Genomic DNA, 26175 nt, shown 5'->3' with positions numbered 1-26175 from the left:
TGAACTTTAGAGAAAATGGGGCATTCCTTCACTTCATTCATTAATATAATGTGCACTGGTTACATTTTAAGTCTGTGGTATATTTGTAGAATCATGGGCAGTCATGAAATATTTCAGGATCAATGAACTTTGATGTGCAATTTCTGTACGCCACAGAACCCTGTGCTGCTCTGCTATTTGGTTTTGCGGTGTTCATTTTGTTTATGTTATGAAAAATGTCACCTTTTAAATTATATAAAACTGTTTTTCATCTGCTTTTCTAGTGTTTTATGATGTTTTAAATGAGGTAACATTGTGATCATAAAGCACAGGGTTCATTCCAAAGGAAACTACTTATTTCCAGTAGTGGGAAAGCTATTATGCAAAATACAACCTATTCTTGTTACATGTTGTTTTGTTTTACTTTGCACAACTAGGGAGCTAAGAACATAAAAGAGTGACTAAAGGGCCATAGTTCCAGGTATGACAAGCTCAGTTTAACTGGCTGGTTACATCAGGTTTAGCATTTATTTGTTTGCCTTAAAAAAATGTGAGGCAGCTAGAGTGGGTTGATAAATATCAGTTCTCATGGGTGCAAGGACAAAAGGCTAGGACTTTTACAACACCTTGTTCTGTTTGCCTGCTTTAAATGATATATCAGGAATTTTTATATAATATACATATATAATATACAATTTTGTTATAAAAGGTTTATGTGAGCTAGTCAGTTACAGACAACTGAAATAATCCATTAATATTAAAAAAGAAACATTCATTAGGGATTACAGGTGCTTAGGAACAAATACCTGCTACCTGAAATTCTTGCTACTATGAAAAGATAAGGTCACTCTGAGCACCTATATGACTACTATTATAACTAAAGCAACGATAAGAAGCAGAGTGACCACACCAGAGATTTACGACTTTCATCTATACACACAAAACAGGCAACAATGCAAAACTCCTCCACTCTTCCACCTGCTTGTTTTCTCGCAGTTCTGAATTCCAGGGTCTACCTTTAGAGACTAGAGTCTTCCTATAAAGAGATTATTTCAGACTGCACTTATCCTTTCCTCTACTTCACCTAGTGACTGAATGGAATTTGACATGAGTTCTCTATGATTTCACAGTACTCGAGTCACCTAAGGATACCATACTTTAAGCAGAAAGCACAAGAGCAGCTCCAACTCTTAAATTCACTTACCTTTGTATGATCAAAATGAAATGAGAAGTAATGGAGGACTTTCGCATGCCCTCTTACTCAGCCCTTGGAGAAGCATGACAGCGTTACACTCTGCCTGACAGATGTCCGGATAGTTTATGCAGGTCCGGGGAGCTGTTAATTATTACTTTGCTCAACAAGCTGGGAAGTGTTGGAAACCTGAGACACTCCCTGTGCCTCAGTGCATGTTGGGAGTATTTACTTTCCTTCCTATGAGCAGCTGATAGGAGCACTCCCTTATTCAGAGTTACACACCTATACAAGAAGTGGGTCAACTACTTTGGTTAACACTTTAACAGCTGACTTTTACATGAGAGGGCACCTGGCTGACTGTTTGCTAGCCAGATGCATCTTGAAAATATTCACTGCATCTTCTTGGTGAAAGTACTATTTCCCATTGTTTCCTAATTCCTAGACTCCATCAGGATTTTTTCATTAATCTACCCTTTTCACAGATGTGCCATGACATTACTTACTTATGTTCTTAGCCGATAAGCAACCAGGGCAACTATATGCAGTCTGATGGAGACACATCTAAACCAATTACGTCTGTGTACAGAAGGCTATTATGCAGTTAAGCAATAACCACATCATATCCTTATGGATGTAAAGCTCATTAATCAAGATCTGGCCTCATCACACTCAGTGTCACAACTGAGGTTAATTTCAGTCCAGCTAACTGCATAATCAATTATTTGTCAAACTGTAGATCAAATGCTGCTTTTTAAGAGGCACGTATACAACAGTACAAGATTCTGGCAATATATTGCTCTTAAGCAGATGTTCGCATATAGGTAAAATCCCCTCATGGGGAAAGGAAGGTAAGAGGCTTGGGAAACAGCCACAGTCTCCCATTTGAGAGAGGGGGGCATAGGATGGGCAGTAAGGGGGGGTACTCCACTGTGTGAGAGGCAGTGGAGTGGGAGAAAATATTGGAGAGGGGGAAGGGGGCTAGTTGTTTTCTTTTACAGAGGTATTGGATATGAAGAACTGAAGTGAGGTTGGGTTGGGCAGGGATGGGAGTGGAAACACATGCCACATACACCCGAAGCAGATGCCAAATGGGATGAGGAGAGAGGAAATTCTACAAGCTCTACTCAAGGTAGAGATGAAAAATTTGCATTACCTCTTCAGTTTGGTGGGTGGGTCAGATTGAGAGATTGGGTTCAGGAATCTGGGAGCCAGACTGGATTTCTAGAACTGACTCAAGTAGGCCAGGGGAGATCCCAGACTGGAGGCTTTTGTCTTTGTTGGGGGAGACACGTGGAAAGACAAAATGGTGAAGATCCAAATGTACACTGCAGAGATAGGAGAGGAGGATATCCACTTCTGGCTACAAAGACACTGTGAAAAAGTGGGGAAAACAAGGGAAGAGTTAGATGGAGTGGGGATATGGACTGGAGCCTGGAAAGTAAAGGTCACCTTGAGGAGCAACCCAGAGAACCCGGGTGTGCTGCAGCACCTACCCACAGCACTCTCCCTGGGCCGTCACAGGGGCCTGGTCTACTATCAGGGACAGCCCAGGCTCTGCTAGAGATGTGGGGAAGAGTGACATGTGAGGGCACAGTGCATGATAAAAGTCTCTGCCATCTGCAATGAGAAAACGCATTTGGCTGAGGACTGTGAAAAAGAGTGCTGTTGCAACCTGTGTGAAGAGGAGGGGGCATGTCTTTAAGAGATGTCTAGGAGCCCACACAAATAAATCCAGAAAGGAGAAGGAAGAGGAGGTGGCACCGCCCCCACCCTGAGGATCCAGAAATCCCTAGCTCCCCCATCCTAATGTTACCAAAGAGCAAGGGGGAGGAAGAGGAAAAGGAGGAGGGAAAGGAGAAGGACATCTCAGAAGGGAGAGACCGCTCCCTATTCCAGGACTACCAGGAGACCCTAAAACAGATCCAACAGATGATCCAGCATCTGGCCAGCCCAGTGAAGGAGCAAGGGAAGGGGGGGGGGGGGGAAGTAAGGGTATCCATCTTACAGAAGAAGGCAGAGGGAGCCTCAGTTACAGCAGAAGCCCACAACGCAGGGGTTTGGGAAGGGGTTGGGAAGAGGGGAAACCCTCCCTGCCCAAAGAGATGGAACAGGGGAAGTGGAAGCAGGTTTCCATGAGAAAGAAAATGGTGGTATCCTGCACCCCTCCCCCACAAAAGAAAGGACTTCAAAACTCAGATCCCCCCCCTACAGTCTGAAGATGATGAAGATAAAAATTGCCTCTGCAAATGTAAAAAGCCTGGTGAAAAAGGAAGTGGGACTCAATCTAGCAAACAACTTTGTAGCAGCTGGAAACAGAATCTGCCTCCAAGAGTGTGGCTTGCCCAGCCAAACAAACTTTCCTTTGTTTTACAAATGCTGGCTGCATGGCCAAGCCATGTGGAGTGGATCAGATGACAATTTGCTGGTGTCACAATCATCCTGAAAGAAGACATAATGTCCCATGCAGCACAGAGAAATAGTTGTAGGCAGGACACTGCCAGACATTTTTGAAACAAGGGGTCGGGGGTGATGTCTTTCAATATGATGAATGTGTACATGCTGGCAAATATAAAGAAGTGAGGTGCATCTTCTTGGAAAACATGGCTGTGATGAAGCTGAGAACCCAGCCAGTAGTGATCCCAGGGTTTTCAACTACATCATCAATGAGGGAAAGAGTGAGCAGAGCCTGAAAGACAGGCGTGGACAGATCCTCCAGGCTGCTGAAGCAGCTCATCAGTGACCACAGCTTGGTGGATATGGGTAAGGGAGCTCAAGGCCCTAGAGCAAACTTTACTTTAGTGGACCCCATGGGGAGCACCAAGTCATGAATAGACTTTGTCTTTCACTGTGAGGGTTGGAAAGCAGGGAAAGCCCAATCCACATCAATCTGCTTCTTGGACCACTGTCTCCAAACAGTATAGGCAGGGGTAGAGGGACAGCCTGAGAGATGTGGAAGCTGAATGTGAGGCTCCTGGAGGACAAGACGACCCAGTGCAACTACAGGGAGCACTACACAGAGTGGAGGACCCTCAAAGCCCTGTACCTGAGCCAACCAGAGTGGTGAGCCAGCAATAAGGATAGGACTAAGGCTTTCTTCCAACAGGCTGGCAAGTGGCAAGCCCAGTTCCAAAAGAGGTAGCATGAGCACCTGAACCACAACTTACAGGACCTGAACAAGCAGACAAGGGCAGGCTGGGACATGAGGGAAGACATCCTGGAGGCGAAGGCCCAGATCAGAGCCTGGTACATGGAACAGGCCAGAAAAAAAGATCTTCCAGGCCTGGGCCTCTTGGATGGAGGAGGGGGAGGAGTGGTCTGCTTATTTCAGCAGGTTAAAGAACATGACCAGATTGAGAGATGGAGTGGGGTTGGAGCACCGGTCGAAGGAGAGGATGCTGGAGGTGGTGGCCACCTTCTACTTGGAGCTCTATGCTGCACACCTGGAGGAGCCGGAGGCCATGCAACAGTGTCTGCAAGAGCTCACCTGGACCCTTGCAGAAGATGAGCAGCAGAAGCTGGAGGAAGAGTGGATGCTGGAGGAGGCTGAGAGGACCCTCTTCAACTTCAGGAATGGTAAGACTCCTCAGACAGATGGCCTGCCCAAGGAGTCCTATGTGGCCTTTTGGGACCAGGTGGGCCCTGATCTGCTGGAAGTCTTTCAGGAGCAACTGCAGGAGGGCCATGCATGACCCTTGCTTACAAGAATGGCCCAAGGGGGGACCTGAAGAACTCTCTTATTTAAAGCTGTATTTTAATTAGAACAGCTCCCAAGACCTGAAGAACTGGAGGCCCATTACCCTCCTAAACTTTGATTATAAGCTGCTGACCAAAGTCTTGCCTGAGTATTTCAAATCTATCCTAGAGTCCATCATCCATGAGGACCAGTCATGCATGGTGCTGGTGTGCCACATCCAAGGAGTCTAAATGATTTCTTTGCATCCGTGTTCCTGGACACAAAAAAAAATACGCATCCCATTGGGACCTTAGGTAAGACCAGTATAGATACCAACCCACCAACTATTCGAGCTGACCTAGTAAAGGGGCACCTGGAAGGGTTGAATGTATTTAAGTCAACAGATCCTGACGATCTTCATCCTAGGGTGCTTAGGGAATTAGCTGGAATCATAGCGGAGCCACTGGCACAACTATTTGAGCACTCATGGTGCTCAGGACAGGTCCCAGAGGATTGGAAAAGGGCCAATGTTGTCCCTATTTTCAAGAAGGGAGGAAGGAGGAACCAGGTAACTATAGGCTGCTTAGTCTCATCTCTATCCTTGGCAAGATCTTTGAGACAATTGTTAAGTATCACATTTGTGGGGGACCAGTGGGTAAAATGATGCTAAGGGGCAATCAGCATGGGTTCATAGCAGGCAGATCCTGCCTGACTAACCTTGTTTCATTTTATGACCAGGTCACAAAATGCTTGGAGGAAGGAATAGAGGTAGATGTTATTTACTTAGATTTTAAAAAGGCCTTTAACAGAGTGTCACACCCAATTCTTATAAATAAACTAAACAGTTGCAATGTAGATTATTACACAGTCCGGTGAGTAAAAAATTGGCTTATGGGAAGCACCCAGAGAGTGGTGGTAGACAGGCTGGTTTCTACCTGGAGAAATGTGGGTAGTGGAGTCCCCTAAGGCTCTGTTCTGGGACTGGTACTATTCAATATCTTCATTAGTGACTTGGACCAGGGAGTAGAAAGCACCCTGTCCAAGTTTGCTGACAACACCAAACCATAGGGGGGAAGTACACAAACTAGATGGCAGGAAGTGAATCCAGGCTGATTTGGACAGGCTGGGGAAATGGGCCAAACAGAATAGGATACAGTTTAACAAGGATAAGTGCCATGTGTTGCACCTGGGGAGGAAGAATCATCAACACTCCTACAGCCTGGGAGGTACCACTCTAAGTAGCACAACTGCGGAAAGGGATCTCAGAGTCATAGTCGACTCCAAAATGAACATGAGTCACCAATGTGATGAGGTAATAAGTAAAGTAACCGCACCCTTTCTTGCATAAGTAGGTGCATCACAAACAGGTCTAGGGAGGTGATACTTCCCCTCTATGCGGCATTGGTGAAGCCACAGCTGGAATACTGTGTCTAGTTTTGGGTGCTGTACTGTGGGAGGGATGTGGATGGCTTAAAGAGGGTTCAGAGGAGGGCCACTCATCTGGTTAAAGGCCTACAGAAAAAACCCTATGTGGACTGATTGGGAGACCTGAACCTCTTCAGCCTCCGCAAGAGGCGGCTGAGAGGTGATCTCGTGGCTACCTACAAACTCATCGGGGGGGGGGGGGGCAGCAAGAAATAGGGGATACAATGTTTACCAGGGTGTCTGTTGGGGTATCTAGATTTAACAGAATAAGTTTCCAAGGGAGGTGGTGCTGTCCTCTTCCTTGGAGGTGTTTAAAAGGAGACTGGACAGACACCTGGCTGGGGTCATCTGACACCAGTACTCATTCCTGCCCAGGGCAGGGGGTCGGACTTGATGATCTAATAGGTCCCTTCCGACGCTAACATCTATGAAACTATGAAACTATGAGTCCTGATGCAGCTGTGAGACGTGCTGTAGTTTCAACAGGAGAGAGGGCAGAATATTGTCATGCTAAACCTGGACCTGGAGAATACTTACAACTGAGTATCCCACCAATTCCTGTTTGAAACACTGAGGAAGATGGGTAGAGAGGAATGGAGTGGACTGGAAGTGTTCAAGGAAATAGCAGAAACAGGAGAAAGAGGGAAACATTTTACAAGAGTCATTATGATCTTACTCTTCAAGAAAGGGGAGAAGGAACTCTTGAAAAACTGGTGACTGATTACACTCATTAATATGGACTATAAGTTAATAACCAAGACACTGACTTTAAGGATGAGGAAAAACCTCCAAAAGATAATACATGAAGAACAAGTATGCACAGTACTAGGTAGTAGGATCTCCAAAGCAATCAGAGATACAGTGTCCCATATCATAGATTCATAGATTCATAGACTGTAAGGCCAGAAGGGACCTTGGAAGATCATCGGGTCCAGCCCCCTGCAGCAAGCAGGAAAGATAACTGGAGTCAGGTGACCTCAGCAAGGAGATTGTCTAGTCTCCTCTTAAAGATTACCAGGGATTGCACCACCTCTGGAGGAAGCTTATTCCACAGTTTAGACACCCTGACTGTGAAGAAGTTTTTCTCAATGTTGAGCCTGAATTGGTCTTTCAGGAGTTTGTGGCCTTTACTCCTAGTTTTCCCCTCGGGTGCCCTGGTGAACAGTTGCTCACCAAGCCCTTGATGTACTCCCCTAGTGTAGCAGTAAGCTGCTACCAGGTCCCCTCTCAGCCTTCTTTTCTTTAGGCTGAAGAGTCCCAAATCCCTCAGCCTTTCCTCATATGGCTTGCCATGTAAGACTGATCATACAGGTGGCTCTTCTTTGGACTCTCATAAGCTTGTCCATGCCCTTGTTAAAGTGTGGTGCCAGGAACTAGATACAATACTTCTGCTGAGGTCTCACCAATGAGGTCTCACTTTTCTAGGATTTTCCCTAGGATGGAAGTTATGCTGATTGGCCTATAGTTACATGGGTCCTCCCTCCTACCCTTCTTGTGGGTGGGCACAACACTGGGCCTCTTCCAGTCCTCAAGGACTTCTCCAGAGCACCACGAGTTGTACAAGAGTTTCTCCAGGGGTTCTGCAATGACTTTAGCCAGCTTCTTCAGCGCCCTCAGACGAATATCATCTGGTCCCACTGATGTGTATATGTCTAATTTTTAAACTTGGTAATATACCAATTCTACGGCAATAGTAGGATGGTGATTATTCCTACCGTGCTCATCCTGCACTCTACCTGGCATTTTTTTCCCCTTGGTCTGGTGAAAGACTGAGGTAAAGTAGTCATTCAGGAGTTCAGCTTTCTCCTGAGTGCCGGTAACCAGCTCTCCTGAGTTGTTGAGCAATGTCCCCATACTCCCATTTGTTTTCTTCCTGTGCCTTTTGTACCTAAAGAAGAACTTTCAAAGAAAGAAAAATAAACATAGTGGGCACGTCTACACAAGATGCTTACCATGCATTAGCTTAATAACACTGCACAGTAGCATGGCAGTTAAAAACTGCTAATAGCCTACTGCACAGTGTTATTAGGCTAATGCACAGTAAGCATCACAAAATAATCATGTGCTGGTGCTACTGCACGGTAACTGTAGTAACTGCACATTTAGTTAGTACTTTATTAAGCAAGTACTAAACTAAATGTGCGGTATCTAAGGTGCATTAATGAACGTGTAGATGCTCCCAATTATAGCAAACCTAGATTTAGAGAAAGCACATGACAAAGTGGATCATGATTGCGTATTTGTGGTACTAAGAAATATGTGGTTCCCAGAGAAATGTATATGTTGGATGTATATGTAAAGTTATTCTATAGAGAAGCAGAGAATCAATTCCAAGTTAACGGGCACCTAAGCAGGGCCTTTAAAATCCATACAGGGATGAGACAAGGAAGAGTGTCCCATGTCACCACTACTAATTGTGTGTGGCATGGAACCATTAGCACAAAGAATAAGAAAAGACAAGGTCATAAGTGGAATACTAGAAGGGGAAGAAGCAAAATGTGTACTATACATGAATGATATAAATGTAGTAGTTAGAGATAGACTTTTGATGGGAAGGGTGCCAAAGCATATATAAGAGTATGGAGAAGTAATGGGAGTGTAACAGAGAACCCTAGTCCTGTTACTAAGAGGCAGGGCTGCCCCTTTAAGACCCAAGTCTACAGGAACACCAAACACCAGGAAGGTAGGTGTTAATAACACAACCACCCAGGCCGGTCAGCTAACAGGAAGGGGATAGGCCTCTGGGCACATATAAACCCCAGGGCCAAGGCTGACAGGAGGAGGTCTCTGGCAAGCAGGCAAGGGAAGAGAGCTCCTGAACAGCAGAACTACCCAGGAACACTGTGGCTGCTGGCCAGACTGTTGCTGTGGCTAATGAGGCTCCAGGAGTCTACAAGGTACCCAGAGCTGGGGGGGGGGGCAGACCCCAGTGCCAAGAGGTGCAGCAACAGGGAGTGAGTCCCCCCATGCCCTAGGGCACAGGTCAACATTTATATACCATCTGCAAGGCATGGGCCACCATGTAGGGGAGGTTTGGAGTGGTGGATACCGACCACTAGCGTCGGGGTAGTAAATGGGGAGCCTCCCACCTAAGTAACATCATAGTTATTGTTCCATCAAGGCATGTCAGGTGAGATAGGTGGGTGGGTACCCCAGAGACAGAGGGTCAGGCCTACGTTAGACAGGCTCGGGGATGGACCCCTGTCACAGGGAGCTAAACTTAATAGATCAAAAAGCACCATAATGGGAGTGGGGAACTGGAGGGAGAAGTCGAGGGACTTGGAGATCAAATAAGAGAGAGAGAAATCAGAGTGCTAGGGATCCCAATGGACACCGAGGGGAAAGGTAATACAGCATGGGAAAAGGTAGCAGCAAATAGTTTGGTTATGGTTCGGAAGGACACTGTCCTTTGCTGGAAAAGTGGCAGCATTTAAGGCTGTGCTACTGCAGATTATTCTGTATACTGGAATTGCATTCCCACTGATGTGGCAGCAGATAGTAAAAGTAGAAGGAAATGTGTGTGTTCTTTTGAAATGCCAAAAGAAAAAGCGTGGCTACAGTTGAACTGTACAAAGCAAAAGAGATGGGGGTGGGGGTTGCCAGACGTGGGATTGTTCATCTATTTGAAAGACGTAAGTGTGATATGCAAGGCAGTAATGGAGGGAGAGGGGAAAGCGGCACCTATCACCCAATGTCAAGCAGCTGCAATTTTGAGGAAATGGGGAGTATTTAAGACCTTTTAGAAAAGTTCATGGGTGTGGTAACCACCACTTCATTACATCAGGATGGAAGGATTCATGTAGAACAGAGGTATGAAATAGGGAAGGTAGGGTTGGAGGGCCTAAAAGATCATAAGAAATTGATGAAAGGGGTAAGGGAGAGAGACAGGATGGCATCAGTGGAAAAACTTCACAGAAGGACAAATGAAGAAGGTGTGGAAAGAGGTGGAAGGTAAACAACTAAAAGGTGCGCATACTGACCTAGCATGGATGGTTGTAAGAAATACTTTGCTAGTGAGAGAAGTGCATTGCGAATGGGGCTTGACAAGCTCATCAAGGTGCGCAAGGGAGAGCTTTGGGGAAGAAGAAACAGTGGGACATGTGTTTTGGGAGTGTACATATGCAAAGGAGGTGCATGAAAGGGTCTTCTGCTTTTTGAGCATCACCAAAATAAACCTGTTGTTAGCATGAAAGATGGTACTATAAAGACTCTTACCAAAGGGGGCAGGGGGAACATTATTAAGGACTTTATTAGCATGTGTTAAAACTAGTTTATGGTAAGTAAGAAACCTGTGGGTGTTTAAGGGGTTGGCTTTCACTGAAAGAGTGCCTAAAGCTGGAGCTGCATGAACTGAAATACTACATCAATTAGGATCAAGAAGAGATGGGAGAAGAAGAGGTAGAAATGAAAAGGAAGAAAAAGGATTGGATGCACCTGTTTCACTAAACCAACAAGAGGCCTGATGAGAGGAGTGGAGAATTTCAGGTGGTTATTGAGGTAACAGTTTTTCATGGGGTTCTGTATGAAGAAAAAGATTTCTGTAAGGGTTTGTTTTTTGTGGGCACTTGATGTACGTTATTTAAGGGTTTAATATATGTAGTTGTATGTTTCTGATACATACTTGTTTCTGTGCTATGAAGTCTTGGTAAAACAAGGATGTGCCATACGTGCAGTTTTGTAAGTGTAGGGTGATAAGTGTTACAGGGGTGTAGCCGTGTTGTAGGTTGTAGCCGTGTTGGTCTAAGGACATAGGCAGACAAGGTTCTTTGGGTCAATCTGATATCTTTTATTAGACCAACTTAAATAGTTGGAAAACAATTATTAAGCAAGCTTTTGGGTTCAAAAACCCTTCGTTAGGCTAAGGAAGTTTCAGCAGTTGGTGTGTGCTCTTACTGGATGGAATGAAAAGTAAAGAAGCCAGAGGCTGGGCTGGTATGCATACAAGACAGGCAGTCAGTAAAAATGTAGATTGAGGAGTCAATGGGTGAGAGACAGGCTGGGTTGGGGGGGCGGGGAGAGAAGGGGGATGAATAGTGGAGCGGTACCTGGGGAGTCAGATGTCAGGCAGGTTATAATGTGTCATAAATCCAATGTCTATATTTAGTCCATGATTTTTAGTATCCAGGAGGTTGATGAAGTGGAGTTCATAGGCTTGTCTCTGGGAAGTGTTTTGTAAGTTTCCTTTGAGGATCAGGACTGAGAGATTGGAGAGAGAGTGGTTTTCTCGTGAGAAATGTGCCCCCACAGGTAATTGGGTATTTCTGTCTTTGATAGATTTCTGGTGTGCGTTCATTCTGGTGCACAGTTGTTATTTGGTCTCTCCTACATATTTTCCATCAGGGCATTTGGTGCACTGGATGAGATATATTATATTTCTGGAGGTGCAGCTGTAAGATCCGGGAATGCTGATGGCTCTGGTGAGGGGTGTAGTGATTGTGGGGGTGATGGAGATGTGTTGGCAGGTTTTGAATTTCTTGTCATGGCACGGTCTGGATCATTTTGGTGCGTTCTGGGGTTGAGGAAGTGTGCTTCTGGTGATGAGGTTAGCAAAGTACGGTGCTTGTTTGAAGTCCAGGATGGTAAGCTCTGAGAAGATCTCTTTAAGAATAGGGTCTCTTTCTAGTATGGGTTGCAATTGTTTGAGGATTTTCCGTACAGGTTCAAGGGAGGGATGATATGTCATAACCAGCGGTGTGCAATTTGTGGGGGGTTTTCTTCTGTACTGCAGCAGTTCTTCACATGGTATCCGGGTGGCTCTTTCAAACGTGCGATCCATCTCTCCGGAGGAGTGTCCTTGTTGGGTGAAAGCTTTTTTAAGATTGGTGAGGTGGCAATCCTGGGTGTTCTCTTCAGTGCAGATTTGGTGGTATCTGAGAGCTTGGCTCTATATCACAGCTTTTTCGGTGTGTTTAGGGTGATTGCTGGTTCTGTGCATATATGTCTGTTGGTCTGTGAGTTTCTTATATAACGTGGTCTGTATTTTATCATTCTGGATACTGATCATCATGTCTAAAAAGGAGATGTTGGTGTTGGAGTATTCTAGAAAAAGTTGGATGGAGGGATGGTGATTGTTGCGTGTGTTTTAATAAATGATAAGTGTGATAAGTGTGTGTTTTAATACAATTCGTTAAAAAAAGAAAAGAAAAGCTTCCATCAGCATATCAAATGTAGCATTTTGGCACCAACGGGAGGGTGCTGGCCTGGTATTGCAGTATCACAAGGCCCAGCCAATGCCAATCTCCCATGGAGAGAACACTCACCCATTTTTTTAAGGGCCGAAACAAAAATGAAACAAACAAAATTGGTAAACGTGTTTTCTCTTCTAGGTTGGCGGATCTCCTCCAGCAGCCTTTAAACTAGGCTCGTTGGGGGAAGGGGAAGACGTGGGTGGAGGAAGCCTCAGACAAGCAAGCCAAGCATCACCTGCAGGAGCAGCCCAGCCTAAACCGATGACAAGAGAAGCAGGTAATCAGGTAAGTGACGTGGGCCTGAGTACCGCTGGGATTAGGGGGGCGGTCCATTCACCCTCAGGAGGCCTCAAATGCCTCTATACTAATGTCCACAGGGGAACAAGCAGGAGGAACTAGTCCTCCTGCCAGCCAGCACCAACCCAGACATAGCAGGGCTCACCAAAACGTGGTAGGACCCAACACATGACTGGGCAGTGAATATCAAAGGCTACAGGCTCTACAGGAAAGATAGGACAGGTAGGAAGGGTGGGGGTGTGGTGCTCTATGTCAAGGAGCAACACACATCCACAATGTGTATCACTGGGTCAGAGGAGGAGCAAATGGAAGCGCTCTGGGTTAGAGTACAAGGGGGTCGGGGAGAAAGGGACTTAACGGTGGGGGTCTACTACAGACCACACAACCAAGGAGAAGATTGAGACCAGGAATTCTTACGTCAGCTCACGGAGATAGTTAGGTCCAAGGATGTGGTCGTCATGGGTGACCTAAACTTGCCAGACATCTGCTGGGAGGAGCAGACAGCCAGGTCTGACCACTCACGCAGGTTCTTAACTGACATACAGGTCCTCCATCTAACCCAGGAGGTGCACAGCCCCACCAGGGGAGATGCCTTGTTGGATTTGGTCCTGGCCACAGGCAATGACCTGGTACAGGGTCTGTGGGTGCTTAACCACCTGGGTGATAGCTATCATCGTCTGCTTGAATTCACCATCCAGTGCAAGGTGGCGAAAGCCTCCAGCAAGGCAGCAGCCCTCGACTTCAGGAGGGTGGACTTTAATGAGGTAAGAAGACTAGTGGGGGAAGCACTGAGGTCCCAGAGCTGGAGTGAGTTGAGTGTCCAGGAGGAGTGGTCGCTCCTTAAGGAGACGATCCTCCAAGCTCAAAGGGAAGTAATCCCTAGACGAATCAAAGGGGGCAAGAGGGCGCAAAAGCCCCCATGGCTCACCAAAAGCATCCGGGAACATCTCCAAACAAAAAAGGAGGCATACACCCGTTGGAAGGGAGGGCCCATCGCAAGAGAGGACTATACCTCGGTAGCTTGGGAATGTAGGGGGGGCGGTCAGGAAGGCCAAGGCGGAAATGGAGCTGGGACTAGCAACCCAGATCAAGGACAGCAAGAAGTCCTTTTTCAAATACATAGCAGGGCAAAAGGAGGTGCCTAGTAACGCGGGGCCTCTGCAGGACACGCTAGGAAATCTGGTCATCTCACCTGACGTAAAGCTGACATATTCAACAATTTCTTTGCCTCTGTATTTCTGAGGAGGGACCTGGATATCTCCCCCAATGCCCCCCCCCCCCCCCGAGGGCCCTGTGGGTGGCACACCCAGGCCTAGGGTTAATGAGGACCTTGTCAGGGAACTTCTGGAGGGACTAGATGTATTTAAATCCACAGGTCCTGATGATCTCCACCCCAGAGTGCTGAAGGAACTAGCAGGTGTCATTGCAGGACCTCTGGTACAGCTCTACGAGCATTTGTGGTCCCCATCTTCAAAAAAGGGAGGGAGGAGGACCCACGAAACTATAGGCCTGTGAGTCTTACCTCAGTCCTGGGGAAGCTTTTCAAAAGAATTATCCTGGCACATGTCCAGGAAGGGCCAGCAGGGGAGGTTATGCTCAGGGGCAACCAGCATGGGTTCATTAGGGGCAGGTCTTGTCAAACCAACCTGGTGGCCTTCTACGACCAGGTCGCCAAGTCCTTGGATGCAGGTGTTGCAGTGGATATAGTCTTTCTGGACTTCAGGAAGGGTTTCGACACGGTCTCTCACCCCGTTCTCAGTAAGAAACTGGGAGACAGTGGTGTTGATGCCTACACGGTCAGATGGATCACTAAGTGGCTGGAGGGCTGCACCCAGAGGGTGGTGGTGGACGGGTCTTATTCGACCTGGAGGGATGTGGGCAGTGGAGTCCCCCAGGGCTCGGTCCTCGGGCCTGCACTATTCAACATCTTCATCAGTGACTTGGGCGAGGGGGTAGAAAGCACCCTGTTCAAGTTCATAGATGACACTAAGATGTGGGGTGAAGTGGGTACGCTAGTAGGAAGGAACAGGCTGCAAGCAGATCTAGACAGGTTACAGGGGTGGGCCGATGAGAACAGGATGGGGTTCAACACTGACAAGTGCAGGGTAATGCACCTAGGAAGGAAGAACCAGCGGCACACCTGCAGACTGGGGAACTCCCTTCTTGCCAGTGTTGAGACAGAAAAGGATCTTGGAGTCATCATTGATGCCACAATGAACATGGGTCGACAGTGTGGGGATGCAGTCAGGAAGGCCAACCATACCTTGTCGTGCATCCACAGATGCATCTCAAGCAGGTCCAAGGAGGTGATCCTTCCCCTCTACGCAACACTGGTCAGGCCACAGCTGGAGTACTGTGTCCAGTTCTGGGTGCCGCACTTCAGGAGGGATGTGGCCAATATGGAGAGGGTCCAAAGGATGGTCACCCACGTGATCAGGGGTCAGCAGGGCAGGTCCTATGAGGAGAGGCTGAGAGACCTGAACCTGTTCAGCCTCCAAAAGAGAAGGCTGAGGGGGGATCTAGTGGCAGTCTACAAATTAGTCAAGGGGGACCAGCAGGCATTGGGAGAGTCCCTGTTCCCCCGAGCAATCCCGGGAGTTACAAGAAACAACGGACACAGGCTAGCAGAGGGTAGTTTCAGACTAGACATCAGGAGGTGCTATTTCACTGTCAGGGTGGCTAGGATCTGGAACCAACTTCCAAAAGAAGTGGTGCTGGCTCCTACCCTGGGGGTCTTTAAAAGGAGGCTGGACAAACATCTGGCTGGGGTCATTTGACCCCAGTATTCTTTCCTGCCACAGCAGGGGGTCGGACTAGATGATCTCAGGTCCCTTCCAGCCCTACCAACTATGAAACTTTAAAACTATGAAACTTTAAAAGGAGTTTCTATCAGCACCCAAGGGAGGTTACCAGCCTGTGGTTGCAGTATCTCCATGTCTAGTGCCTGTTTCCTCTTGAGGGAGCAACTGTCCTTTAAAAAAAAAGGGGAGGGGGGCACACCAAAAAATAAATTAATTAAAAAAAGTTTCCACCAGCATTTTTGATCCTAGGAGAAGGTGTTGGAGCTTGTCAGAGCCTCTCTGAGTTTTCGCCTAGTATTGTAGTAACTCCAGGCCCAGGGGCTGTTCCCCTGTTCCCTCCTCAGGGAGCAACTGCCCTTTTAAAATTTTTATTAGGGGCCACAGAAAAGAAGATTTTTAAAAAAGATTCAGTGTGTTTGCCTGATATGGATTATGTGCTTTATAGTTATGGTCAATGTTGGCTGCATTTAATCAACTTCATAGTTGGTTATCCTTAAACTGCTGCCCAAAAAGCAGCATGTGCTCTGTAACGAATGACAGCGTATTTAATGAGGTTTTCTTGTATGTAGCTACATGTTCGCTAATGCAATTTAGCTATTTGTGCATAAATTTGATACCTGCTTTGAATAGCCTTAAATCACCATTTAAGGTGCATTAAGTGCATGTATTTTTAAGGTGCATTAAGTGTAGACACACTTCCTTAATGCACTTTAAATCGGGCTAATGCGCATTAAATGGACATGTGTACATGTGCCCACACACCCACAATGTATATTTAGAACTAAGCCCATGTACTTCTTCACTGTTATCAGTGACTATTCCCCCCCAACACTCACACGTTAAACTCTATATACTCTGCATCTACAGAAGAGGCACACTTAATATTTCCCAGAGTTGTACAGTTTGCCGAGAACTGAAATCAGTGAGAAGTTTGCATTTGCACACAATGCTGGGTGTGTTGAAAGAAACAATCATGGGTAGACAGGTATACTGCTTTCATCTGGGTCATAACTATGTAATCTATGCTGTTGAGAAATTGCTTCAGTTTTGCTACTGTTTAGATTGTGCAGTCAGGATCCTTAAATTTACATCACAATTTTTTCACCTCATGGCTACCAATGAGCCCTGAAGCCCTGAGACCTAAAATGTGATTCATGAGTCAAACTACTCATGTTTCCAGATCCAGCAACTTGGTCTGAGCACATTACAGATCAGCTTTTTGATTGTCTGCAAAGCCTGAGAGTTGACACACAGATGTGCTTGTAGAGTGGAAAAGCATGACATGTGTCTCTATTTTGACTTGAGAGTGCATTTCTTTATTTCTAATGGACTCTCACCCAGTCCAAAGCCAGTGCTGTTCTTTAATATTTTTAAATGCCAATGTTGGAGCCTCAGCTTGCATAGATCCGCATAGATAAACTGATGTCAGTGAATGGGGGCTTGGGTGGGAAAGCACTTAGGCACACAGTTGACAGCCTGGAGGTCACAACTTTGAGGCCCTAGTAGAAGCACTCCTGGCATGAAATGTCAGAGTCCAACAAAATCTGAGAATTTTGCTAAATACCTTGTCACAAGGACATGAGAAAGGAAAGGAAGTGAAGATGGACTAGTTCAGACTAGCACAGGGGCAGTAAATCATTTTGGGCGGAGGGCCACTTACCAAGTTTTGGCAAGCTGTCAAGGGCCGCATAGGTAGCCCTGCCCCTTGATAGGTGCCCCTCCCCCCGGTTGCCATCTTGTGACTAGAAGTCCCGCCCTCTAACCCCTGACCTTGCCCTCAGATGTATTCCTTTCAGCAAGGGGTTTTGCTGTCTCAGAACCAGAAAAATACCAAATTATATTCTAAAAATTGAACATCTACAATATTCATTAATTTGATTTAAAAAAATATTTTTGTCCTGATTTACATGTGTTTGTGTAGTGTACATAGAGGTGATTGCACAATAGCTTAAAATGAAGTCTTACTCCTGTATGTTGTGGCAGGTTGGTATAGGTTTGTGGGGGGCTGTGGGTGTATGGGTATGTGGGGTCTGTGGGGAGTGGATAAGGGTGTTGGGTGAGGGAGCATGTGGGTGTGTGTGTGGATATGTAGGGTGTGATGAGTATGGGGAGCTGTGTGGGGGGGAGGGTGGCTAGGTTTGTGAGGGGGTATGGGTGTGGGGGTCTGTGTGTATGGCAGTGTGAGGGGTGTGTAGGTACATGTATATGGTGAGGTGTGCATGTGGGAGTTGCCTTATGAACACACACACACACACACTGTCCCTCCCTCCCTCATTGTACACACACACACACACATACTCTGTCCCTCCCTCCCTCATTGCATGGATGCACACACGCAGCCCACTATCCGCTCCCCGGGGTACTGGCACAGGCCCTGTGCTCCCATGGTCTGGCCATGCAGCTGGGAGCCACGTGGTGCAGGAATGGCAGGTGGGTGAGCAGGGAAGCAGTGAAAGTGTCTATGGGGGTGGGGACAGTGGCAGTGAGTGGGTGTGTGGAGCTCAGTGACAGTTGGGCAGGAGCACAGGGCCTGCTCCAGTGTCCCAGGGCCAGCGCCAGCAGGGCACAGAGCAGGGCAGCAGAAGCGTGGGGCCTGGGCTGGGGTCTATGGATCCAGGCTGGGCTGCACCAGCAGGGACAGCAGGGAGCCATCCCAGCTCCAGAGCCCCTGCCAGCTCAATCCCACACTCCTGCTGCCCTGCCAGCTCTGGCCCCAGGACACTAGCACAGGCCCCACGCTCCTGCCCAACTGTCACTGTGCTCTGTGCACCTGCTCACTGCCACTGCTTCCCACCTGCAGCCACTTTAACTACTTCCCTGCCCGCCCGCTGGCTGCTCCAGCACCATGAAGCTCCTGGCTGCATGGCGAGACTGGGACTCAGCAGGAACTTGCCTGGCCTGGCCTGGCCCCAAGGACTGGGGTGATCCCCATGGCCCTCCCCTGCCTCCCCCTGCCCTGACCCTTACTTGAATTTCCCTCTGGCACAGGGAGGCAGGAAAAGCCCCAAGCTCCCAGGCCAGATTGTTCTGCTAGGCAGAGGCTTCCAGGTGTGTGGGGGGTAGGAGGCTGGGGGTGGGGCAGGGCCAGGCAGGTGGGCTTGGCTACTGGATCCTTCTGTCTTCCCCTGGGTCCTACTGCCCCTGGTCCCTGTTGTTTTTGACAGGCATCCAGGAGCAGATAAATATTAATTTTCTAAAATTTTTAGGGCCCTGTGGACCAGGTAGAATGGCCTGGCAAGCTAAATCTGGCCCACGGGCTGAATTTTGCCCACCCCTGAACTAGCAGATGTCAGTTGAGTTTCAGGACCATCAATTTAAGTGCCCATTAAGAAAGACACTCATAGAAATCACCTTAAAATATACTATAATATTTTTCAAATTCCATTTTTTTCCATTCAAATTATTTAAATAGATGCAAACCTATCTCAATTAGACAAAGTTTTATAATTAAATTTGTTCCCCATTTCCTAATGGACTGGGTAGATAAGTTTAAATATTGGCTTGCTTAACTTGTCTCGGACTTATTTGTATTTGTTTCTACTGTTGCACCACTCCCTTGCTGTGGCCTAGTTCTGATTTCTATTTTAGAGATGAGAAATATGAACACCTTTGGTTAGTGGAACAATACTGGAGCTCAGGAACATGCATGACCAGAGATTTGGGAGGGGGGCGGGGTGGAAAGAGACCTTTAAGAGCACAGAACTACAAAGTATGCATGTCCAGAATTTTATTTGTAATTAACAAAAGGGCCTTGTTACAACTTTAGCTGCACATCTGTTCATCGCTGTTAGTGCTAGCTTGGAGTTTAGAGCAGTCACATCCTTAGCCTAGAAACCTTCTCTGATTGTCTCCCACCTGCTTAGCTGTGACTTTCCCCTAGAGGCCTGGTGAGCAAGGGCAGGACTACGAGCTGTAGCTGCGAGTTACCACTAGAGGGCTGGTGAACCAGGACAGGTTTCTATCCCTTCTGTATGGGTGGAGTGTGTGAGATCCTGGGATACTGAAGGATTTCAACTTGGGCAGCATATCTGTGGAAAGTGGTGACACCTTAATGGAACAGGAACTGAGTAGTGTGGATCAGAGATAATCCTGCCTTGGAGTGGCATAACTTAGAGCTACATGACAACTGCTTAAAAGGACTTCAAAAGTTAATGTGTAGACAATCCAGGGGTTAAGACCTCCAGGAGCCACTTACAATTATTGTGTAACAAGGCCCAAAGAAAGGTTATAGCAAATCCTTGCTTCTTTCCTGAATGGCTTCTTATCCCTTTCTGCATACACTACATACGTTTCCTGCTCTTTGACTGCTATTCTTTGAAGGGGAATCCAAGGTGAGAAGTAGGGAACTAAGTTATTCCAGATCATTCTTCTATTAATATAAGGTGCAAGTTAGCATCAGAGAGTTAAGCGCTGTGAGAACATGTCCAGTTCACAAAGTCACTAGCTACATGTTACGTTGCTATGGAGGAGGTGGGGAGAGAAGCAGTGGTGTGGTGGGGAGTGGAGTGAGAAGGATCAAGTCTTCATGCAGCATATTTAAATTTAGCTGCATAGCAAATCTAAGTTTTAGTATTAACCTACATGCATGACTCCCTCCTTCCCATAAAATATTCCAGATGAATAGATGAGGAGCAGTCTCAGTGTTCCCTGGAACAAAAGCCAGATTTTTAGAGGATATGTAGTCACCAGACTCTCAAGAGTCCCTTTGGTTGAATACAAGCCTCCACACATTCTTTTAAGTCTCAGGCCCAGTCTGGCTATGTGGCTAAGAGAAAGTTAGATAAGCATGGAGTTTAATAACAGCTCCAGGACAGCAAACTGGCAATGTAATGGATCATCTCTATGCCAGTCTTCTGTCAAAAATAACTTCACTTACCTGGCTGAAGGAAACAGAAGAGAGAAGCTAGATACATGTGCTTCAAGATCAAATACAAAAGTAGATGCATGCCAAGTTAGTGGCACTGAATGTATTGACAAGATCAAGAAGGAGCAGATCCAAGGTTGGGGGAAGGAGAAAGGGGTGCACTGGGTGCACTTACAGCCCGCTTTGACTCCTGGGTCCACCCAAAGTTTAAAACTGACTGCCTGTCAGTGGCAGAATTTCTAGTCAGGCATCACTAAGGAAGTCAATTGAATTCATGGCTTATTATAAATCTGCCTTATCCCTTCTAAACTCCTCATTTCATGGGTGTTAATAGCCCTCTCTTCTTTTTAATGGTCTTGATGTTCCACCAATCAAGCTATCCTTTGTTCTGCAATTCTGTTGTCTGTTAGGAGCTTCTTTACCAGAAACAGCTATTTCACAGCTCTGCAGATTGTTTTTTGAAGTTATACTTGTTTTTGCTACCATCTTAAATGGAGTAATACAGTCCTAGCATATTTATTAAAGCTTTTTCTTCATTTTTAACTAGAGAAAATATACATTGTTTTATATGTGATGATACACTTCACCAGCTGCACCCCCTTTTCAAAATTCTAGATCCACCCATGGGATCAAGCTATTTGCAGCTGCAACCATTTTTAACCAGGATGCTTTGCCCAGGTAGCCATGCATTCCCTCATGCTCATCCCTGGGAATATTTTTTCCCACCCCTCCACTAACCACTTCCAAACAAGTCATCCTGAGGTGGTAGCTGAGAATGTTTGTGAAATGACACTAGTTCACTCACAGTAGAGAAATCTCAGGGTGCAGCCCCAGAGTATGCTGCCTCACAGCACGGCACTAAACTCAACCGAGCTCTCTTCTTGTTTCTTCACTAATTCACTCACAGCCAGAAGCAGTATAATAATATTTCCTCTCTTGGGTGGTGTACAAGTATTCATGCAAATGCTTGAACCCCAGTTGATTGGAAATTTTAACTTTGTCCACTGTGGTTGAGATTTCCACTGCGTCAGCCATTTAACTGGTTGAAGTGTTCTGAATGCTTGTTCACAGAGCATTTCAACTGGTGGAACAATAATTCCACTGGCTGAAATGTACCCTTGGTGTCCAACTTATCAAGTCCTCCCAACATGCACAGAGATCCTTCCTGCTCATACATTCCCCCTCTGCCCCCCAACCTCCTCAGTCTCCTCTATGCAGGTCAACTGTGCCAGGCCACGCAACAATACACTCCACCAGGTCTCTTCCTAATCATCTTCCTGGTGTGGCGGGCTTGCTAGCAGCAGCCCAGTTTGCTGGCTTGGAAGGGCTCTGAGCAATTGGTAGGGTGTTCCCACCAATCAAGTGATGGCAAGGGAGAGGCTTGCCCCACCCATACCCAGGGGTGAGGTGAAGAGCTGGACCTGAGAGGGGATTAACCCAGTCTCTCTCTGATTGGTCTCTTTGCAATCTGGGGGCAGAGCTTCCAACAGGAAAAGGTAGCGTGCCCAGCACATAGGTGACTGCTTCGAGGGACGAGGAAGAGGGCAGAAGAAGAGCTGGAAGTGCTAGCCAGTGGGGTGGAGCAATAGCCCGAGAAGAGCCCGAAGACAGATTATTGGATGGGAGCGGCAAGCAGCCGTGTTCCTGAGCCCTGCCGTGAGGAGGTGTGGTGTCTATGCTCAGCCAATGAATGGAGGGTCTAGAAGGGACTGAGACCCTGGGAGCTGCATGAGGCAGCTAGGGTCTCCAACCTCCTGCATGAGGCAGGGTGAGTGGTGCATAGCCAGTGCACAGAGGGTCCAGGAGTGGACCAAGGCCCCAGAACTGCATGTAGTGGCTTGAGTCCCCAACCCCAGCATGAGATAAGGCATGAAGTGCACAGCTGGTGCACAGAGGGTCTGGGAGTGGACCGAGACCCCAGAGCTGCATAAGGCGGCTCAGGTCTCCAACCCCTGGCACAAGGCAGGGCCAACAGTGCATGGCGTGGTTCACAGGGACCTGAGAGGGCCAGAGGTTGGGAGAGCCCCAAAGCAGCTGAGAGCCCCCTGCCGAAGGAAGAGACACCTCACCTTGGAAGATGAAGACAGCCTCACTGGGCCCTCGGAGGAGTCGTGATTCCTGAGAAGAGGATTCCCACGGGGGAGGAGGGTCTACCCCCGCCATAATGAGCAGTTGGAGTATTTAGTTGGTTAAAGGATCAGTTGGACTATCTGGGGGCTCCCCACACCCCCCCTTCTCATCTAGTACCACTCCTCCTAGAGCATTGCTATTGTTTTAATACAGCTTTTTTTTTCTTCTTTATTGCCCCCTGGGTCCTGCACCTCATATTTTGTGAATCCTGTGCCTCACGCTTTGTAAATTGGCGTTCTATTAGAATATAAGATTTGCATGACTTCTAATGAGACTCTTGCTTTGATCCCCTTTTTGATTCCTCATCTGTATATAGTATTTGCATTGATCTGTATATACGCTGTTTTACCTCCTATATCTTATGTGTAAATATGTTAACCCTATAACTTCTATATCTTATTAAACTTGTACATAGTTAAGCCTAACATGTGTCCTGGCCTTGCTCTATAGGGAAAGGAGGGAAACTGTGCCGCAGGCAGTTTCACCCCTCAGCACACCTGTCCTGCTAACATTCCCTTCATTTGGAGAGGGGAATACATTACTGGGTACCACCCTGGTTACAATGGCATTCAATCTCTTTCTGCTCTTGGGGCAGGGTAGTCATAACCCTCCTCCCTGTTGCTTCCCTCACCCACAACCATCCTGTTCTCCCACAAAAGACACTTTATAACACTCCCTCCCCCCAACTCTATAGCCCTCTTTCCGTAAGAACACTTTTTTTATAATGCTCATCAAATGATCACGTGACTCAGACACCTAATCCTAATTTCAGATCAGTCTGGTACACCTTTCTTGAACACATGCTGTGACACAATCCAATTTAACTGAGTCTGCCTTGACCTGTTCTATTGAGTTTGCTGGAGCGTTCTGTACCAGTATGTTGCAGAATCTCCTGTATTCAGTGTCCCCACATTTCAAAATGGTGACGGGGGTGCTTTAACTACAGCTCAAACAAGCTTTAGTTAAAGCATCGCTGACAGTCTTTCGAAACATGGAATGCTGAATATGTGAGATGCTGCAGGCATTTTAATTAGAATGGCTAATTAAATTCCGGTAATTAAATTAGTAATTAAACTGATGGGCTAGTTTTAAAGTGAAACTGATGACTCCTTTGCTTCTGAATAACCTAGAGTGCATACACATGTATTAATTTTCTGACAGTTAGTTGACTTAACTGTCAGAGCATACACACATATGTGGAGCAGAGTCTACTTAAATGTGGTGCAAGATAATACAGCTGTGAGGTGTATTATCTTGACTCGCATTCGTTAAGTTGACTTAGCTCACAAGGGGTGCCAACAGAAGTGATACTTTCTGCCCAATCTGGCCACAGAAAGCAGTCTATAACTGTGACCAAACAAAAGTGAATGGCTACAGACAGCTTCAAAAATGGCCAAGTGGGTGAAAATATGACCCCTCATTTCATGAAGTATCAGATAAAGACATTTCAAAATGTAGCATCTTTTGTAACTTGTGTCGACAGAGCTCCCAGCCTGTTGCTGTTTTCAGAATGGGAGAAGGGAAAGGGATCACAGGAAGTTCAGTCTGGAGGTTTTCCAGCCCCCACAGAGGGTGGGGCAGGTGTATTGAAGCCCTCTGCCCCTGAGGTGGTGGAGCTCCAATTCACCTACCCCATCCTTCAGCACGGGCTGGGGAGCCCCAAGAACAAGCTCCCTCTACTGCCTTTCCCCCATACCATTCTGAGAACTACAAGCACTGCCAGAGAGCCATGGCCAGTGGGAACCTGGCTGCAGGCTCTCAGCTGCAGCTAGATTCCTGCCCCCCCTCCCTCCCCCCGAACCAAACAGTGAACTTCTGTTTGGTCTGGAGTAATGCTGTAACTCACAATGCTTTGCAGAAATTGTTCAGAGTTACAGCTGGGAATTGCACTTCTGTCTGTACCCAACATGGCTGCCACAATGTCAAGGAGCTGTACATGTGTATGCTCTGACATGTCTCATTTTAAGGTCTCCACATTACTTGTGTATGCACCCCCTAGTGTCTAGAAGAAGGTACACCAGAAAAGCTCGATGCTGGTATGGTCTCTATTTTCAGGCACAATTCAATTTGCAGAGGCCAATAGGAAGTACCAGTCCAGCTCTTCACAACATGAAGGGTTTCAGAATGCTGTAGAGCATCCAGGGGCTGCACCTTATGCTCACAATAGAAAACCTGTGCTAGAAGGTATTAATAAAAAGTTAAACCTTATTGAACTGAATTCTTCTCTATCACAAAGCTATATGTTGATTGAAAAGACTCTTATTAAACAAAAGAATAAACCTGTAGAATAGATTGTCTGTTTCTTTGATATTTTCCCCATGAATTCAGGCCAAATTCTTTCCTGGTGTAAATGGGTGGAACCTCCATTGCATTTTGGTGAGAAATGGTAGTCCAGTCAAAAATTCAGAAGGCTGAAATTTAGGAGATGCAAGATCAGTTCTCAACTTAGCCACAACCTTCCTGCATAGTTTTAGGGTGGTCACTGAAAGTATCCTGTACCTCAGCTTCCCTATCTATAAAACAGAGTGAACACTTCCCTATCTTAAGGCACTGCTACAAAGGTAAAGTGCATAAAAGACTGAGAAAAGCTCAGATACTATGGTGATGTAGGTTATGCATGCACTCATGTAGATACTGCTATCTATTATGTGTCCATTTAGCCAGCAGAGTTTGGACCATTTACACCAGTGGTTGATTTATCTCACTGTAGAGGAGAGGAGAATTAGGCTGTTTGAAGTGACTACCAAACTCCAGGGTTAGGGGATTGTGCCAAGTGAGTTAAACAGGCCAGTGCCCCAATGGTGAGTAATTTTAAAGGTTCCTAGAGAAGCATGCCCGTTACGGACAACAAACCAAGGAAAATTAAAACGTAAAGAAACAAGGGGCCTCAACCTGAGTGTGGGGAGAGACAAGGGTACCCAATGATAATCTCCCTTCTGGGGAAAGAAAAGATGAGCCCAGAGTGGGGAGCATGGGTGCTACTGTTGAGAACATAACCAAGACCCATCTGGGAGTGGAAAAGTGCAGGGTGTAAGGGAGGAGAAGCCTACAAAGAAAAGCATTGCCCTCATGTCATACCACTGATTGTGGATAACATCTCACCTCCCTTTTCTCTTTTCTAACTTTTTGAACATCTAGGCATGGCAAGTGAGTAGCAAGGGAGGCTCTGACATGGGGCAAGCGAGCAAGCAAGATGTACCTAGGACACTCTTGCCTACACATAGCCTTTCTGGGTAGCCTCTTCCAGTGTTTTACTACCCTCCTAGTGAGAAAATTCTTCCTAATGTCTGTAACCCAGGTACATCCAAGGGTGTGCCCTATTCTCAATTGGATGGGATAGGTAGGCAGGAGGGGGTGCTGTGAAAGGGATGCCAACATTTTGAGCAGATCCCTCTTTCCTCCAAAGAGTTACCCCAAGCCCAAAGTTCTTACCTATATACAACTTATTGAGTTATAATATACATAATCATAAAAATAAATATCATATACATATATTTACAGTGAACATTAACTGATAACCAAGTTCAAACCCTAAATAACACTATTTACCTATCATAATAAAACAATTTCAGCAGCATCAACACAATACAGCATCACAATACAGTGTTTCAATTACAAAATAT

At 46.5% G+C, this 26175-nt stretch overlaps 1 protein-coding gene and 1 long non-coding RNA gene across 3 annotated transcripts in view; one reads left to right on the top strand and one right to left on the bottom strand.

Annotated features, from left to right (window-relative positions):
* Positions 1-1358, bottom strand: part of RASSF6 (Ras association domain family member 6) — a 41139-nt gene extending 39781 nt beyond the window's left edge. Inside the window, exon 1 of one of the 2 annotated variants that reach the window (XM_059722368.1) lies at positions 1184-1358. The gene's annotated coding sequence lies outside the window, so the exon portion shown is untranslated. The remainder of the gene's footprint in view (positions 1-1183) is intronic. The other variant, XM_006265653.3, reaches the window with a different exon arrangement.
* Positions 1-22977, top strand: part of LOC109284602 (uncharacterized) — a 36555-nt gene extending 13578 nt beyond the window's left edge. The window contains exons 2-3 of the long non-coding RNA XR_002092128.2: positions 12599-12745; positions 21901-22977. This is a non-coding gene — a long non-coding RNA (uncharacterized LOC109284602). The remainder of the gene's footprint in view (positions 1-12598; positions 12746-21900) is intronic.
* Positions 22978-26175: the final 3198 nt, after the last annotated feature.

Source organism: Alligator mississippiensis, chromosome 2 (assembly GCF_030867095.1).
Source record: "Alligator mississippiensis isolate rAllMis1 chromosome 2, rAllMis1, whole genome shotgun sequence".
In the NCBI taxonomy this organism is placed as follows: Eukaryota; Metazoa; Chordata; order Crocodylia; family Alligatoridae; genus Alligator; species Alligator mississippiensis.
This window is presented reverse-complemented; position numbering and strand designations above follow the sequence as displayed.